Here is a 20,031-nt window from a genome sequence, read left to right on the forward strand (position 1 = left end):
TTGGATATCAATCCTGTTTGTGGAAACATGGCTTCTATTCCTGCTACTTGAAATTACAGGTCAAGCGTAAAAGAAAATAGTTTTAAAAATGACTCCAGTCAGTTTTTTCTGGCCAGGAAACTGCAAACCAGTCCCCTGCATTATGTACCAAAACTGACACCCCAGCTTCAGCTGATTGAAAACTGTAATATGGATCAAGTTTTGCAGAGTGTTGGGACACTGGAACAGCATTGGCCGAGGACACTGAGGTCACTAGAAGGAGGAGTTCGATGCGCAAAAAGGTTATTGGGAACACACATAAACAGATGGAGAGGAGGAGAGAGAGACAAGGAGGTGGAGAAGGGAAGGAGCTGGAGGTGGCATGTAATAAACAGATGGAGCGATAAGTTTAAGTGCTTTTTTCCATGGCAGAAAATTGAAAGATTGAGGGGCTGATGGGAAAGCTTGAGGAGCAACTCCTTGGATGGCAGAAAGCAAATAAATAAATAAATAAATGGAAGGAAAAGAGTGAGGATGAATGCAGACAGAAGAAAAAAGAAACGAAGGAGACAACCGATAATAAATGGGGACAGAAACATGCAGGGGAGGAGACAGACAGAGCATGACTCTGGAGTCCCATGGTGCATCGGTGGTAATGATGTGTATATCTTCTTAATTAGTATTTCATTTGAATGTGATATCAGCTGTCTGGTTCGGTGGCTTAATAGCTGCGCAAGAACAATACCAGACTGAGCAATCTGGCCTTCAAGAAATGTATTGTTAAAAAAATTTCTATAAGTCTAAAACAAGGAGCCTGTCTCGTATATGTAATACCAACGTGGCACCACGCATGTTTTTGAAGTTCTGCACTGCAAGGACACAACTGCGCTCAGTAACTTGCTGCCCGACCATTGGTGACATCTTGAGAGACATTAGTCAAAAATAGACTTCCCATCTGTTAAAATAAAAAAAAAATGTTTCAAAGTGGATGAAAAAACATGTCTGACATGAAGGACATAATGTTGTTTCAACCAAACAGCACAGGATGGCCACGTGCCGTGAGCAAAATCCTTGCTGTTGTTGTTTAAATGCAGTTATAATCAGCATAATATTTGGATTCTTCCATCAGCAGACAAACATGACAGTGTCTCTGGTGAATGGATTTGGATATTGAATGAATCACAATCTGCAATACAAGCTGGACATGCAGCTGAACACTTTGTCTAACAACAATCACCACAAGGACAGACACAAAAACAACGACTCTAAACTCCTTATTGTAAATTATTTTTAATTTACTAAATCACTGTAACCTAGTCATTTCCCAGCTTTTCTGATAAATGATAATTATATCTTCTTCTTCTCCTCAATCTTTCCGTTTACATTAACAGCAACCTGTTGCACAAACTGAGAGCATAATCACGTATGCGTCTTATTTCACTTACACCCATACTGACCTGTTACCAGTTAATCTAATTAGCTGCAAAATGTTTCCTTTTAGCACCACCTACTTTCTTACTTACCAGCCTTTTGTTGGCTCATTCCACGTTTTTTTTTTTTTTCTTTTTTTGCAATCAAATTCAAAATGAAATAAGCTAAACAAGCTTTTTCTTAACATGGTAAATTTTCTCACTTTGATATGTTTTCAACAATCTAGTTTTAATCAAATATGTGTTTATGAGAACTGCAAATTACTACATTCTATTTATATTTACAACTTACACAGTGTCACAATTTTTGGGGGGTTGCTCCTCTTCGCAAACAACTGCCAGTAATCTCCACCAACCACTCACAACTGGTTCATTAATAGGCATTTTTCCCTCATGACCAACGGATTAAGTCATCTGAGCGCAGTGATAATCTGTTTGATGAAAGTATAATGCCAAACAAATAGCTGTGGCGTTATACTGTAAGGATCATATTCTCTTTAGCTCAATAGTGTTATAATTCTTACAGTAAGAAACTGTTTTGTTTTTTATTTCACAATAAGTACAATTTTTTGATACTGTCAAATCTAGCTGTCAGCACTTTTCCATAATTTAACAGAAAAATTTCTTACAGAGTGAGTTTTTCTTCCTTTTAAGATGCATGGAAAATAATACGCAGCTATACATAAATCTAAACTGTACTGCTTGAGCTAATTTATAAAACAATAGCTAAATCATGAAAACACGTATATGCACACCGTATAGTGCTGTCAAACACACAGTCATATAGGGAATTTGATCAATTGTCTCCTTGACAAAACATTAGCTCATTATCATCGATTAGATGCATCTGTAAATAGCAGCTATGACTGATTTTCTGACTGCTGGACAAAGTGTGGAAGTGTCTGTGTACACAGGGCTGACATTTCTCAGCCAAACCAATGGGATCTGCCTGTTACGGTTTAAAAAAATAAACACACGGATCTACTGTTTCTGCTCATTCTTTGTGACAAGTGTTTTGAAACTATCTGAGGTTTGTGAAAAGCAACACCACTAATGCAAGGCTGTACTGCACTTTAAAATGTTATGACAGTTTTCTCTTGGCATCCTGGATTTATTATTCTCTATTCAGGTCGCACCCAGGAATGTTGAGGGCTCTTTTGGTGTGAAAATTAATACGGTATTGTAGATGAATATGGTAATAAGCAGAGAAACAGACTTTTTGTCAAAATATCCCCGATTGGTTCATCCTGTATTGACAGTAATAGTTAACATTCGCAGACGGCTGTGCTGCGGAAGTGAACAGGAAACAGAAGGCATTTTCATTAGTTCAACTGGAGCTGCAGGAGCATTTAACTTGAATGATGCCACGACAGAAAGTACCATGATGAGGTTGGTTATTGTAACGTGCAAACTGATGACAGTAAAAGCTCCTTGGCTGACACACTCGGCCATAAGTTGCACATTAATGAAACCACTTCGTGTTTGCCTTGTTGCCTGCTGAGCCAGTCAGATACAGTACTGTGCCTCAAACAATTACCAGCTGCAATTCAAACAGAGGAGAAAACTGTTTTTCTTTATCAAAGCTCCAGTGACTGCTGGAGTGCGCCGCCGTAATATCATGTTTCTTTAAAAGGATATTTAATTTCTAGTGGGCATATTTGCATAACTGTTTCGTGAATCTGTGTCAGATCTTACAATTACCCTTTATCTCAATATATGGCTACAATAAAAAGCACACAGCCATGAAACAGAAGAGCAGGTGCAGCCAACTTCATCGGTTCAGATTTACTATGCCGCTTGTGCAGACACCCAAGTGTGTGTGTGTGTGTGTGTGCGTGTGCGTGTGTGTGTGTGTGTTTCTATTTTAGAAAAGACCCCAAATAAATCCCTTTGATTTGTCCTCCCCAGGCCTGTGTGGTCGAGGCTCTCACCTGTGCACCACAATGTTTTCTCATTGCTGAACTGATTGTCATGCCTGGCCTCTCACAATACTTTCTCATTACCATGTAGGATCACACAGCACCATTAGCAGCTAGTCATTAATTACTGCTGCGCTGGCCTCTGCATGCCAAAGAGGAAAACACACACAAAAAAAGGCCACACACACGGCACTCGGTCGTGGCAGATTTACGCTGCATGTCATCATCACATCGTTTAACACTCTCTACGGAGGACAATACACCATAATACAATCACCATTCATCTCCATCAGACACACATAGATTAGCATATAAGGCCCAAGGTGTGCCGCTGTAATTCTCCATAACTGTCACTGAGGCTCAAATCATTTGGTTGCAGCTTAGCCTCTTAGTGTTCTGCATCCAGTTTGTTCTTCACATGCAAAGAAAAGTGATGATGCTTTTTGGATAGATGCGTGCATCCATCTACTTAAAATAAAATTGTAGTAGCTCTATTGTCCGGGGCAACATTTTCCCAAGAGTTTTCTATGGATTTCTTAAAGGACTGGAAGCTGCCTGATTGCCTGATTTATTTCTATGAAAGCTGCTCACTTTTCATACTCTGAAAAACACATACCATAAAAGAGTTCTTAACAATACTGATAAAAAAGTCAGTTGATTTGCATGGCGATCAGAAGTCATGCTGCTTCAGGTTTTCTGATTCGTATGATTAAAAAAGATGGGGCTTTCTATGTGATGAATATCCATCCATCCATCTTCATCCATTTTCATCCATCCATCCAGGTCTGGGGAGAGCTGGAGTCCGTCCCAGCTGCCACAGGGCAGGAGTACACCCTGGACAGTGCTGACTGGAACATCTGTTACTGTTACATCCATGTTATTCCGGAGCGTGGATGGTGAAATAGTCTTCACAGCCCAACACCACTCTGGGAGGTGTGTTTTTTGTCATATTTTATTTTCATCTCAAGAAATATCCCAACCAGCAAGTCAAGTAGTGTCATTCTATCAAAGCTGCTGGCGTTTCAAGGATGCTCACAATGACAGTAAGGCAGTGAGTCATTCCCAAATCATCAAAAATGCATGTTTGATACTCCTCTGCATTAGAAATTAAGGTTTAATCTTATCAAGGGGCATATTTGAAAACCAACCCAACTAGTCTGCAAAACACAAATTTCCACAATGAACTCCTGCTTGGCATATTTACAGTCTGTGCTACGCTAACCAGCTGTTGGCTGTAGCTGCAGAGGCGTGAGAGTCGCGTTGATCTTCTGGCCATCACAAATCTCCAAAATGCCAAACTAGTCCTTTAAGAATGTGGACTTTTAAAGGAATTAAGAAGTTGTCAATTCAGTGGTTTATACAAACACTCAACTAAAAATGCATCTTTAAAAATTCTGTCTAAAGATCGGGGCAAAAAGAGAAGTCTGTGCTGCAATCTCCACTTTTCTGTGTTAAAGCCCTTTTTGCATGTATGTGCTTCCATGACCACCATCACAAATAAGCCTTGTGCTGAAGTGCTGCACGTAGACTCACATTGCTTTATTATAAGCTTACTAAAGGTATTTAATTGAAAAAAAGATCAGAGGAAATCACCAAATGACAATGTCAGCAGTATTTTCAGCAGGAATAATGGAATATTTTATGGCCTGAAGCTGCCACATTTGCACAGCTGTCGTACAGAAAGTGCAGTAGGTTCTAACAAGACATTGTACAGTTGTGTGCAAATCTTTCTGGCAAATGAAATAAAATAAATAACACCAAAAACAGACATTAATATGAGCTTCTCCTAAATTTTTAATGGAGTTCAACTTGTTTTTTCATGAGGCATAGGTCACTACTGTAACCCCACCCATCACACGCTGTTAGTGGTGTGAGACACACAGCATTAAGCTCCATCTGCACATTTTCACGTTGTTCAGGTTAGGTCATATCAGAGCCTTCAGTATGTGTTTCTTGAAGCACAGTTTGAGTTCTGCTTTCATAACAACCAGTCTCTTTTCAGTGTCTGCTTCTTGTCTGGGTGCACGACATTTGCATCAAGAATTTGCTGATGTTGAGCAAAGTCTGTCAGTTTGGCGAGTCTAGTTTTTCTGCCTCTGGCTGCTACACAAGCCCAGTGCTTGGTTAATATTTAAGGAAGACTGAGAAAGCAAATCCTCTACCAAGGCCAATGCCCAATATGGAAATTTTCAGGAAAGGGAATCAGATGTGTACCGAAATTTAATGGCTTCTCCTTTTGCCCATGCACCACCTCTCCACTAAGAATTACAAAATTTGGCAATTTTTTAAAAATTAATCTAGCTGGCAAATTGTTGGTTAACTTAATTTTAACTTCATTTGTCCATATCACTTATTTTTAAACTACTAGCTCTTCCAGATGTTACGTAAGATGTTGAATTCTTTTTTTTTTTTCACATGCTACAACCTCATTTGAAAAGTAGGGTGTTGTAGTAACTGCATTAACAACCTAAGACAGACTAACTTAACATTAGTGTTTGCTGACTGTGCTGTACTTAATTTTTTTAACTTACAAAATGATAAGCATGATTGAAAACGGTATTTGCACAGCTACTCTGGTTTGTGGAGCGAGGCAGATGCAAAGGCAGAAATTCCAACAGCCATCGGCTCATCAAAGATGCACTGAAAGTGCAAACCACAGCATGTTATGGATTTCACAGTACACCTTGTACTCACAAATCTCACAGCTTTGAGTGGATATACAGCATTTTTAGTGTGTATGAGAACCATCAGAAGTCTGCCAGTTAGCTTTGTAATGATAATGCTGTAATACCCACTGTATATCAGTACCAAGAGGTGGTTTTTTAAAAAAACCAAGATCTAGGGATAGAAGTTACTGGATTTCAAAGATCTTAGTTTTTAGTTGGGGCTATGTTGAATCCCTAATCCAAACTAATTCACACTCGACACTGAGTGCTTAGAGCTGTCAAAACCTTAATATTGAAGCTCAGAGCTCAGCTGATGTTTTAACCAGTATTTTATTCAATCATAATTCATATCAATCCATTTCCTTAAAGTGGAGAGTCATTACTTTTACTTTATTTGGACATAAATCATTGATAAAATTGCTCTAATTCTCACTTATTTTAATACCTTAGTGAAGACTTTCCAAATTTTTTAACAGTGTTTTTCAACAAAGAAAGCATTAATCAAGTGAATTGGAGTCTTATTTAGAAGAAAAGACAAGTTAAAGCAGGGAATGATTTATGATGTGTCTTATCAGGCAAGTGACAAATGACTAAGATATAAGCATGAAATGCCCTCAGTAACTTAATCAACTGTAGCTCTCACATATCACATCAGTTAAACAGACTAACATGTTGATGGTCACAAACCTGTGAGTGATGTTGTGTCGACCTTGTGCATTTTTTTAAGAATCAAGTTTCTACATGGTGGCAATTTCTATTATTTATTGCTGAGTCATTACTTTTAGTGCTGTGCAAAAGTCTTGAGCCATGCCTCTTTTCTTTATAGCTTGCTTCCAAGGAACCAGATTTCCTTATAGTTTGAGCACTAGCTCTCTTCTGCAGGCCTTTCAAAGTTTTTCTTTGGACATTGAATCAGAATCAGAATCAGAAACTTTATTGTCATTGTCACCAGTACAACGAAATTAAGAAAGGTCCCCGATCATTGCGTCATCCCTAACAATATCAGAAAATAAATAAAACAATAAAATTTCAATAAATAAAAATAAACAAAATAATAAATAAAATAAACAAAATACTTAAAATACTAATAAGACATATCAGTAAACATTCACGTACATTCCCACATACATGCCTCAGACAGCGAATGGATTAACACAAGAGTGGCGTGATGGACATTATTTTGCAGTATTCAGATGTGTTATTGCGGTTGGATAAAAGCTGTGTTTGAGTCTATTTGTCCTTACACTGATTGCCCTGTACCGTCTGCCTGAGGGCAACAGTTCAAACAGGGAGTGACCAGGATGTGAGGTGTCTTTAATGATGTTTTGGGCCTTTTTAAGACAGTGGATGTTGTGTAGAACTTCCAGTGTGGTGAGTGGGCAGCCAGTGATCTTTTGGGCGGTGTTAATGATCCCTTGGAGTGCTTTCCTCTGGGCTCCTGTGCAGCTAGTGTACCAAATGCATATGCAATAGATTAGTACACTCTCGATGGTGGCTCTGTAGAAGGACACCAGCAGTCTTTGTGTGATGTTATTCCTCCTGAGAATTCTCAGGAAGTACAGTCTCTGTTGGGCCTTTTTCAGCAGCTCGGAGGTGTTCACACTCCAGGAAAGGTTCTCCTCTATATTGACTCCCAGGAAGCGGAAGCTTGCCACCCTCTCTACGCAGTCCCCATTAATGAATAGTGGTTGGATCTCTGCCTTTTTCCTTCTGAAGTCTATTATGAGTTCTTTGGTTTTTGAAGTGTTGAGAAGGAGGTTATTGGCCTTACACCATGACGTCAGCTGCTGGCTGGTTTTCACAAATTTTCAGTCCAGTCCTTGCACCTAACCTGACCTCAGAGATCCATTATAGACTAATTAATCCAAATCTGGACATTTTTTGGTTCAAAGTACAACAAGTACAAGGTCAGGAGTGAGGTACTGCAGTAAGTGTCTATAACACTATCTCCACTAAAGCATCTTGGAATCTCTGTCATGATTTGGGGCTGTGTTTCAGTCAGTGGTGTTGGGTATCTTGTCAGAATTTATGTAATTATGAATGCAGAACAGTATTATCAGAGTTTGATCCACCATACATACCATCTGGAAAGCATCTGGAAACAAAACAGAACAAAACACAACCAGCATCCAAAGAAGAGCTTTGAAATTCCTGCAAGAAGAGGAAAACTATTCCTGAAGACAACTTAAAGAAATTACAAGAAAGCATGCCTAAGAGAGTTCAGACTGTGTTGAAGAATACAGATGACTTGAAATCTTCAATCTTTCTAATCAAGCTGATTAGAACTGTTTTTGCCTTATATACTGTATTTTATTTCTATTTTCCCTATTTAATGACCATTTTCCTGACAGAATATAAAGAAAAAGTGTTCAGTACTGTTGCTGTTGGACAAGCACTCCAAGATATTTTACTCTTAAGATAAGCCACCTCTACCACTGGCAGGATATTAATGTTGAGAATATAACTTTCAGCTCTTTTGTGACTAATCAGGTGTCGGGCAAGTGCAAACTGGAGTAGCTCAAATGGACGAGCCATCATGACATCAAACGAAGGTTCACAGCAACAGATAAAGTTAAATAATGTGGTATGCCAATGAGATGCGGGCTCATGTTGTAGCGCTCCCAGTGACTACACTGTAGGGTATAACAACATTTAAATAACCCTCTTTTAAAAGATATTATAATCAACAGCTGTGCTTTAACGGTTTGGAGGGTGAAATAATAATAAGATTTGACAGTTTTGATCAGAAGGGGACAGAACAAAAGGAGAATTTGAATCAGTGTTAACGTCCTCTGACTGCAGCACAAATTAGTATTTAGTCTGCAGCAGCACTGCGACACAACACTATTTATTTTCAATTATCCCTGAGCCACAAGAGATGGAGGCAATGTTGTTTTGTTTTTGCTGCTGCTCAGCAGATCACAACCCCTCTGATTCAGTTTCCCTCTGACACTGTATATCAATCCTCATGCCCCTGCAGAGATCAGAAACATCTGCGCGCAAAAAGCATTTTTACGGACAATAAGAGATCATGACTGAGTTTATAATGGGAAAAAGCAACAGTATGCTGTGTTTTGGCATTACAGATGAGCTAAATTGCTCTGTTTCTTTAAGTAAAGTTACATTACGGACATAAATTGCACAAAGCTTTAGGGTTAAAACATAGTCAAGAAAGAAAACAGTGAGTTGGCATCGGTCATATTGACTTAGAAAAACACAGGAGAAATCAAATAGAGGGCAGCAACAGCTGGATCTCATTGTCTATCACTGCTAACAGGTACATTTCTGCTTTCCCCTGTAGTGAGGGTGAAGGTGTATATTTATGTCTGTGTGTGTGTGTGTCTGTGTTTTCACATCATCAGGATTAGGTGTGATGGAAGTTGAGTGACCCTGAGTTCAGTGCTGGTCCAAATAAACAGTGGAGGTGTTGATACTAACTCTCAGCAGCTGAACCCAGGAGACACCACACTAAACCAGAGGTAATGACTTTATACACTCCTCATCCTGATGGGAAATGGCTTCATTGCAGGAGAGCACATCAATTTAAAGCCTAAGCCATGTACAGATATGTGTTTATGGATACCTGGAGACATATTAATTTGCAGAAGTCATAACTTTGACCTAATAAAAACACCAGTACACCCAACTATAAACAGAGTTAAAGGCAGCATACAAATCTGCATATTCTCAGTACTGTTTTTTTTTACCCTCCACATGGATTAAATTCCCATCTTTATGTATTTTGCAATGAATATGAAACTGGGGTTATGGAGGGATTGATGAAGTGTCAACTGCTCTTTGTCACATCTAAGCTGTTCCTGCAGAGGTCACAGCACTAAAAATAGCTGTAATATTTTTGATTTTCCTACCAGCTGTATTTAATTGTTCTTACACCAGATGTTTAGTTGTTGACTGTAATATTAAAAGAAGCACCTTGCTTCTTGACTTTGTACACTTTGATGTGCAGTCGTGTTGACAACATGTCAGACTACATCATCGCCAGATGTGATGGACTGGTGTCTTTGGTTTGAGACGGGCTGCGGAAGTTACAGTCCGACAACTTTTTGTGGCAAATGAGACTTGAAGTCTGAACAGCGTGCATATTACACTACATCTTACAAGATCGTCTTGAATGTAACCTTTGACTTCTTAATAATGTCTTTTAACACCTAAAGTATAGCTCTCTACTTCAAAATGTTCACATGAGAAAAATAATTTATATGACAGGTAATCAGGGAGGCAGTGTTTGGGAAGTAGAAGTATAGGCTCTGTATAGAGAGTGGAGAAGTTCGTCTCTGTGCCAGCACTCGCACTTATTGATTAAAACAGACCATGAAAGACAATATCACCCTGAGGGTCAGTAGCTGATTAACCTCCACTTCTCAACATTTTAATCAACTGCTGACCTCTAAAGGGCTAAAACAAGAAGGCTTTGCCTTCTCTGCTCCTCTCTCCAGGCTCTTAGTAGGGGGGCTGCTGTAATGAGACAGCCTATAATGAAGTTGGTCCCAGAAGACGCTCACACCACACAGGAGTACAGGAGGAACTCGGTAAAAGATGCCGACCGCTTTTGTCTGTTCACTGAAAACCAATGATGATGCTGTACCAATTAAACGAATCATACAAACGTAGTACAGAATAAAATCCGTGTTTCTAAAAAAAAAGAAAAGAGTGAAGCATCAAACAACTGGAAATTTTACCATAATAGAAAAAAATCTTTGTCTGTGTTTTACTCTTTGGCCGCAAACTCCTGCTAGACCACTTGGAACAACCAAACATGGCACACAAATAATCTTCCACAACAACAGCATTTAATTTATACCCACAAAAGCTGAATTGTGCACGACAAACAATGAATCCATCCATTTTCATTCATTTGTCCGAGTCTGGGTTGCAAGGGCAGCAGGTGAGCAGTGAAGCCTAGACCTTCCTCTCCCCAGGCACCTCCTCCAGCTCACCTGGGGGAACACTCAAACCAGCAGAGAGATATAACCTCTCCAGTGTGTCACGAGTCTACTCCTGGTAGGTAGGATGCTCAGCCATGCAACACAAAAAAAATGTCCTGAAGTGGATAAAGACGTGATCTAGCGTTCTGTGACCAGGATGAATTGTTCATCCCATTCATCATTGTTCCTCCTGGATGAACTCCCCTTTCTAGTTCTCTGGCATAGAACTTCCCAGGAGGGAAGCACACTCTGCCAATCCAGATGCACCACTTTATTTCTCCACATGGCGCTGCAGAGACATGTCAACTAAGACAGCTCTACAACATTTAGGCCTTAAGGAACTCAGGGAAAAAGCTCATCCACCCCAGGGGCCAGGCCACAATGGAGTTATTTAACTACCTCGGTGACCTTGCCCCCAGTGATGGACAGGTTGTCTTAAGTCCCGAGTGGCCTGACAGTTTGCCAGAATTGCTTTAAGGCAGACTGAAAGTCTTGTACCATGGCTACACCAAACTCTTCCAACACCAAAATCTTTGCTTCAGCTACCACCAGAGTCATGCGCCGCTTGGCCTACCAGTACCCAGCAGCTGATAGGTCTCTCCACCTCTGATTTCCACCATTTGGTTGAAAAGTTACCATCACGGCAGGAACCAATAGGCATGTGGTGCATTGTCTATTTGGACTCAAGTGTCCCCAGACACCTTTGGAATACGGGAGTTGTAGATCTCATGAACCAAGGCCTCTGCCAGACATTCCCAGTACACTTTCACTATACATTTAGGCACCCCAGGCCTGTCCAGCATCTTCCCCCACCATTTTATCCAACTCATCATTAGAGGTCCAGAGAAAACTGAATTATTTTTGGATCATGTTCTTCTTGCATGATACAGCTTTGATCTGCATTTGTGGATGTCATGATTGATTCACAGACACTGATTTTTAAAAGTGTTCCTGAGCCCATGCAGTGATTTCCATGGATAATCATGTCTATTTTTAACAGTGTGCTGCCTGAGGGCCCAGAGATCACTGAAATTCAATACTGATTTTTGGATTTGTCCCTTGTAAGCAGAGATTTCTCCAGAATCTCTGAATCTTTTGATGATATTATTATCCACAGATGAGGAGATATTCAAAATCCTGGCAATTCCAAAATTTGTGAAACTCTGCCCATCTTTAATTCTGAGAAACTCTGTTTTTCTCTAAGACAGAGCGTCTTTATACCAAATCATGTTACTGACCTGTTGCCAGTTAACCTACAAAACATTTCTCTAGCTGTTTCCTTTTAGTACCACTTACTTTGCCAGCCTTTTGTTGTCCATGTCCTTGTCATTTGTCCCCAAATAAGTTAATATTTTTTAAGACATTGTAAGAAAAAATTATAGATATTTAGTATCTATTCTATTGCAAAAATTGCATTCTTTTAGACAGCATTGTAAGTTTTTGCCATCATATTTGGCAACCATCTAGCAACAGACTCAAACGGCCTGATTATAGTCTTTATGCACCTACAGCACCTTATGAAAGCATCCTATCATTTCACTTTCACAACAACATCTCATTTATATCCACAAAAGTTGAATCACACGTGCCTAACAACCACCTAGCAACAGGCTAAAATTAACCATTTTTAGCAAATAAACAACATCTACTACACTCTCCCAACAGCACAAACAAGCCAAACAATACTGTAGAACGGGCACGCACTAGTTCAGTTAATCTACTGTGGTTTATTTGACACAATCTAAGAACCACTGTACCACTGCTAGTCTAGTGTATACACCAACATTTTAATCCTTGATTCTCATATTAAAAACACTCTCAGTCAGACTGCTGTGAAACCCTAGTCAGACATTTAAGGCCCCCCGACGTGATGATGGAGTCTGCTGACATTGGTGCTCTCCCATATTTTCCTCAAATGTCACTTCAGGTTGACTTTTGTGCTGCTGAGTAAAATGCCTCCACAGCTATACCGTGGTTTAGTCTTATGTTTAGCACCGCCATGCAAACATTTCTCCATATATATTTTTAATTTAAGGGAATCCGATCAAAACACGTTTTCCCTAAAACTAATGGCTACATGTAATTATTTCTGCTGACATCAGCTAACAGTCGATATCACCAAGCTGCTAGCATGGCAGCAGATACTAGCCTCACACAGACTTGGTAAAAAGCATCATATAATAACTAACTTTTGGAAACAGAAATGTGCCAGAAACTGTGGCACCAGCAACTTATTATTATACAAATATGGTTTACATTGTTTAATTATATTTGTATTTTGTATTGTATTTGTATTTGTATCTTTAAGAAAATGTTAAATTATGTAAATAAGAAACGGGAAAGTTATTTGCTTTAACTCATGGTACAAAGCAAAACACAGAATAATTTAGCCAAGTTCCCCAGAAGCCCCTCTTTCAAAATGCAATTCTGGGTACAAGAACACCTGGGGAAATAAAAGCTTGATTGAATAACCAAAACCGGAAGCGGAAAGCCCTTTTGTGTTCCCAGGTAATTTGTAGCTGTCCCCAGGTAGCTGAAATGGTGAATGCTGGAAAAAGCAAAGGTAACTGTGGAAACTCAACCTGACAAAAGAAGAAAAAAAGAAAAGAAAAAAAAAGCTCAGTGGGGCAAAGAGGCAAAGAAAGCAAACAGGAAGAGTGATGCAAATAAAGAGTGGGGAGAGATGCCACTTTAAAGAATGAGCTACACCCTAAACAATATTTGATATTTTGATCATTTTAGAATAAAGATGAAAAAATGTGGTCTTGTTATTTATTGGCATCACCACTCTCACATACAGTACAAGCGGTTACATGAATGCCTCGGTATAATCCACTAAAGGTCAAAATGTCATCATAATTCCCTTTATTTCTGTTTTAGGTGCTGACAGTGATCATAATGGTAGAAGAAGAGGAAAGTGAGATGAGCTGTAACCAATGTTCCCTCTAAGCTGCGCACGTGCGCAATTGCGCACTGCTGGCACGGTCTCTGCGCACAGAAAATCTGCGTTGCGCACACAAAAAAAAAAAAAAAATCTAAAATGAATTAAAATTAAAATTAAAATGAATACTTTAACAATTCTGTTTTGCAGTGTTAGTAAGTGACTGGCTGCTCCCGTATGGGATTAGAACGATGCCACCTTATCCTATAGTCCAGCCAATGATGCGATTTACATTCGTATATACGCAGCTAATCAACGTCTTGACAGGCTATGACATCATCCTTATGTGCCGACACTGGTGTTTTAGCTAGCAAAGCGGCGTGGCTGATGTGGAGTGAAGCCACGTTAATGACAGCGTGTCCAACCATTGGAGATGTGAGCAGGACAGACGGAACAACTGACGGGAAAAGTGTGGACTTTATACCAGTTTTTAAATTGTGTTGATCGGCCACGTAAAACCAGAGTTATGATAAAAATATCTGCAATGTTTGGTTTTCTTCCTGAATACTATCGTTGTTTATATTTACTGCGGGAAGAAACGGTAAAAACGGCGTTTTATAATAAAAAACGCTCGAAAGCACTCTCCGCCTGTGAGCAAAAACAAAATCAAAAAAACCCCCACCCTTTCCTATTGGTCGAAAAAAGTACCATGTCGACCAATCAAAAAATGATATGACAACGTGGCATCTAGTTGTTAAGAAACGGGGGGAAGTTTTAGGAGTGACGGCGGTGTTTTGAGATGTGAGAGATTTGAGACGTTTAGCGCAAATCTTGTGTAGTTAGTGTGTAGTGTAGTCAATAGTTTTGTTGTGTGTGTCAGAACAATGAGGCGACTGCTGAATGTTACAGGTGTTACAGGAGTGAGACATTTCCTGCTGTCAGGCCTGCAGGTATCAGGCTGTTGTTCTCCTTTATCTCATAGTGGACAGAAATTATTTTTTGGAGTGGCACAAATAATTTGTGTGGCATCAGATTTGATGCAGAACAGCTGATTGTTCTGTAAATAGTTTGAAATGTTTGTTTAAAAGCACATTGGCTGCATTTAAAAAAACAAAAGTAGCTGCAAAAAACATTGCAGCTACCAGACCACATACTCATACTCATAATACAAGTCAGAGCTTTATATATATATATATATATATATATATATATATATAAGTTAAAAAGTTCAAGTTATTTTTACTTCCAATAGTGTTAACATACTACACAGGTCAATGACTAGATTTTTTTTACATTTTCATTGTAAGTGGGCTAAAGCAGTTAATTAAAAGTAGTCTAACATAAATGTAAATGCTGTAATTTGATTATTTTAATAAACCATGTAACTTGGATGGATTAGATGCTGGCGTGACCACAGTGCACACGTCTGATGTCGCTCACAGTGGTCCAGGGGATCGCTCAGGGAGTTTGTGTGTTCGCTCAGACACATGAAAAATTAGAGGGAACACTGGCTGTAACTATTTTGCTGAAATGTTGCTGCTGCTGCTGCCTGGATCATGCTGCTGCAGCTCCAATGAGCCATCAGATAAGAGGGTCTATCTAATTCATATTCTAATTAATATGGAGCCTCACTTCCTGCGTTTCAGGGCCTTAGGGGAGGACACCATTCATCAGGCATTATCTTGAGCCGAAAGGTTACCGCTCATCCAGCCAGCCGTGCTCTTTTACACTCTGCCCCAGTGCTCTCTCGCACTGTTCATATCTTTGTCCAATCCCTCACCCGTCATTTCCTGTCATTTTACACATAAGACGAGCATGCAGAGGACAGAAATAAAATAAATCAACAATAGCTACTGCAGGTGTGCATGTGTTTGCGTGTGTAGGGGGGATGCTTTTAAACACTCAATGAAACAAGGTGATATAAATGCAAGGGAAAAACATCAAGCGAAAAAAAGGAGGCAGCTGGATTCAAAAAGCATCTCAAATTGCCTACAGGGAAGCATCTTTTAGCTTATGTGGGAAACAGCGCGGAGTGGATCATCTGTCTTTCTCACAGTATGGAGCATTCATTTCCATTTATTGATACTAGACTCAGTTCTTTTATTGTCACTGTTTTGGAGGAATAAAATTAAGTTTTCAGCACCCGGAGTTAAATGAACAATAAATAAATGCAAAACAAAGAGAAGCCATAGGTGCAGAGCAGCCGTAGGGGAGGCATAGGCAGCGATGAGATGCATTTAATCATTAACATCCCCACACCCACCCTCACCACACACACTCACACCAAACACACACACACTCACACAAAATCTTCTGCTTACTAAAATAATGAAAACAATCAAATCACTCTTCATGATATTATTAAAAAATAAGTGGGTTTGTAAAGCAGTTACACTTACTGTGCATGCACGGTGCTTTCTGTATCGGTGGGTTAAAATAAAACACTACTGACTTTTTACATACACTTACCAACCACTTTATAGCTTGCTAGTAATGAGCTGGACCCCTTTAGGGATCAGAACTGCATTATTCTTTTTTTAAAATATGTTTAAAATAGGCTTTTTAGTCTTTATTTGATAAGACACTAGGAGAGAAGGTAGGAAAGTTGGGAGAAGGACCAGGGGAAGAGACACACACAGTAAATGGCCTTGGGGCGGATTCAAACACAGACATCTACATTAGCCTTATGGAATTTGGGTCGTCTGGTCAACCCAGCGAACTAAACTGGTGTCTTTTCCTTGAACCTTTGTGGTACAGATTGAAAAAGGTTCTGGAAACGTTCCTCAATGAAATAAAATGTATGTTACAACAAGCCTATAACAAGTATCTTATGCACTCTTGTACTTTGCACACTAGTAGGCTATATGCTTGTTTGAGGTTTTCAAAATATAAAAGTAATGTATAATTAATTTAGTCTGTAATGAGCTCTCTAACGTGGAGGTATAATTCAAATATAGATAAAGTACATGTGAACTGTGCTTAAGACTTGCATTTGTATAAAGATGCTTTAGTTAGTTGGCATAGTTCTACTTGTACGATAACAGTGATTCTGTTAAGTGTAACAATAGTATTGCCACATGTGCTACTCCCTCAGTATACACATACACAATGAGAGAAAGAATGAAATGGTTAACCAACCTGAACACAGAGATAACTGTATAAAGATGAAATTAAAGATGCATTGTAAAACATCCTGCAAAGTCTCTGAATCAGTAGAGCTGTGTTGCCTGAGGCTGAGCCACTATACTCACACACAGTTTACTACTGAGGGGGTGATGTGAGCATGGTCCCCCGGGTAGGAATCGTTACTCGACAGACATTTCTTTAATAACCCTCTTCGTTTTTCTTTCAGCTGCTTAGACTGAAGTTGGTTTGCAGAGCAAAGATGCTCTGACTCACTGATTTGAATGCATTCTTGACAGATTGATTCACAGTATGTGAGAAGAAAGGAGGTGATCTGAGGAGCAGTGGGAGAGGGAGAGTGGCAGCGCTAATGCAAACTGACCAGAAGTGACAGGCAAACTGTGACCAGAGGGAGGACACTCCTGAAGCACACTCACACGCACATCTCTCAGCTCGCCTGGCGTACAAAGAACTAACACACGCTCTTTATTCAGGTTGGCAGAGAGGTGGCTTTAGAGAGGCCACTCGTCAGCAGGAGGACTTGGGGTGAAGTCTCCGTGTTGGCAGACAGCCACCCTCCTCGAGCATCTCTAAACAAGACGCTTCAGTTCCACGCACCAGGTTAACAGAACTCACACCAACAGCTGCTGTTTATGATTAACTGTACGGCATTTACTGCATTGTGACTAGGTAGAAGACACTCTAGAGGGACTTGGAAACACACTCATATTTGGCAAGTTAGGTCTATTTGGTTTTATCACATTTAATGATACAAATTTATAGCAATTCCACTTGCTAGACAGCTTTCATTACAACAAAGAAACAGACAAAAAAAAAGAAGTCTGTTTTCCAACCTGCAGATTGGATTGCATTTGAACTTTTGTTTCTTTCTAGAAACACAGTGAATCACAAACGGCACTGGATAAACACGTACAGATGAATATCCACACATATCCAAAATGAACTTTAAGATTTAACAAAGGGTGCGGGAAAGATGCAAAAGGTGTTGCCTAGAAACAGAAAAAATATTCCTTTTCTGGCTCAGGACCAAAGAAAATTCATCAAAACAAATGCAAAGCCTGTGTCTCTGCCTTTGTCCCTGTGCCTCAGACCACATCACCGCAGCACCACGAAACCGTCTTCTCGTACGTTACCGTTTAGTTCTTTTCCCCGGGAGACAGGAGTTCAGTTAAATAGGGGTCAATGTGCAAACATGTTATGAATTAACTGGCTGAAACACTGATTGGCCGCAACACTAAAACCACTGACAGGTGAAGTGAAAGATTAATCATCTTGTAACAATGCAAAGTTCTGCTGTGGAACCTTGTGGATTCATGAGGATATTACTTTGACACCTACCACCCATTCGAGTATGATGAAAACCAAGCACATCCCCTCACAACCATGACTCTGCCTAGCAGCAACTTATGAAGAACTCAAGGCTTCACCCCAAAATCAAGTCCACTGAGGCCCCACCCTGCAACCACAGGACCTAAAGGATCTGGTTCTAAAGTCACACTTCCACGGTCCTGCATACATCCATGCCCCAACCTGCAAGAGCTGTTTTGAGCGGTGGTGAGATGCAGATGTTTACTGCCTGATACCAGACTCTATTTCCATCTTTAGTGAGCTCTGAGGAGTGGAAAAATTCAAAGGTATTGACCCAGGCATATTTACTACTATAAAAAAAGCCACAGTAATATGAGATAAATTGAAATGTGCTACTATTTAACCTTCCTGTTTGGTTATGATTAAGCCGTCTGTGTTATGAAATCTTTAATGCAGATACAGAAAATGAGCGTTATCAGTCATTTCAAAGAAAATCATCTTGCTTTATATGAGGACTTCAGCATTTGTCATTTTTATAAATCTCTGCCAATGCAGCATTTTGACGGCATGGCTAAAAAACATTACATTGTGACTGTGAGTTGGATGTTTTGGAAAGCCAGTGATCAATAAAGTCACTAATGAAACATGACAGGTGGTTGTTGCGTCATTTTATTGTATCAGTGTGGCAGATTGCAGGCGTGTTTGTGTAATAATTAGAAGGAGAGAATGCAACATATTTAAATAATTCCTTCCATCAGAGAGAGAAGGCTTTGAGCCTCTTTTAGATCATTGTTTTGTTTTTATCCATCTCCATCTGCTGAATGTCACTGCAAACTAATAACAGGGTTACACTGTAATATTAAACTTTTGTTTTTCATGTTTGTTTTTATGCAACAGTATAGACTAAAGGAAGCGTTTTATTATTTAAATCTCTTATTCGTTGGCCTTCTTGTTTCACACCTGTCCAATATGTGCATCACTGTAGGATTACATGCACTCTGTCTCTGGTGTGATTTATAGTTAATCATAGTAAAGTTTAAAAGGTTGTGCTTTTACCTGTTTTCTGTCATTTATACACCGTTGCAAAGATCCACGATCATATTAAGAGTGGTCAGTGTTTCAAATATTGAGGTCAGAGAAAGATGTAAGAAAACCTTTTAAGACAAAAGCTCATGTTTTCAGACAGCTCAGCATGGATTTCCTTATATGGTCATGTCAGTCAGGAAGGGCTCTGTCTGCAGAAGCCAGGTGAGGATTAGATTTTTGTAGATTAAGTGCATAAACACACTTAAAAAAAAGTGCAAGAAGATAGTTTTATCCCCTAAAGTGTCACTTTAAGTCTTTGAAGATTTCCCACATCATTTCAGTTCAACTTGATCATTTAAGTGAAAGACGTTTCTATTTATATGTGTGTTGCTACCAAAAAGAGGTTATTAAAATTTACAGAAGTTAACCTTTCGCTTATTTGTGTAGAGTGAGTAAAAAAGAAGGATTTTAATATTAAAACACATCAGGCTTGCTGTTTTTTATTGGCCTCTCCTAGTACTGGTCTCCTGTCAGCTCTGCAATGCAACTGATATTAAAACAAAAGCAAGTCTAAGTGTAAAGTCATAATGAATGGGTGTAAGCAAACTCATATCCGAGTGCATTCCTTCTGACACTGCACTGTCTCCACCCCAAACACCACACTTCACTCAGCCGTTCACAGCTCACACATTTGCACACGTATGCATTTTTGTTTTCGTCTCTCGCTGTCTG

General features: G+C 39.5%; 1 protein-coding gene across 3 annotated transcripts in view; it reads right to left on the minus strand.

The window, feature by feature from the left end:
- fam189a1 (family with sequence similarity 189 member A1) overlaps positions 1–20,031 on the minus strand; it is a 108,025-nt gene that overhangs the window by 23,119 nt on the left and 64,875 nt on the right. The window lies entirely within an intron of this gene.

Source organism: Oreochromis niloticus, linkage group LG1, assembly GCF_001858045.2.
Source record: "Oreochromis niloticus isolate F11D_XX linkage group LG1, O_niloticus_UMD_NMBU, whole genome shotgun sequence".
Lineage (NCBI taxonomy): Eukaryota > Metazoa > Chordata > Actinopteri > Cichliformes > Cichlidae > Oreochromis > Oreochromis niloticus.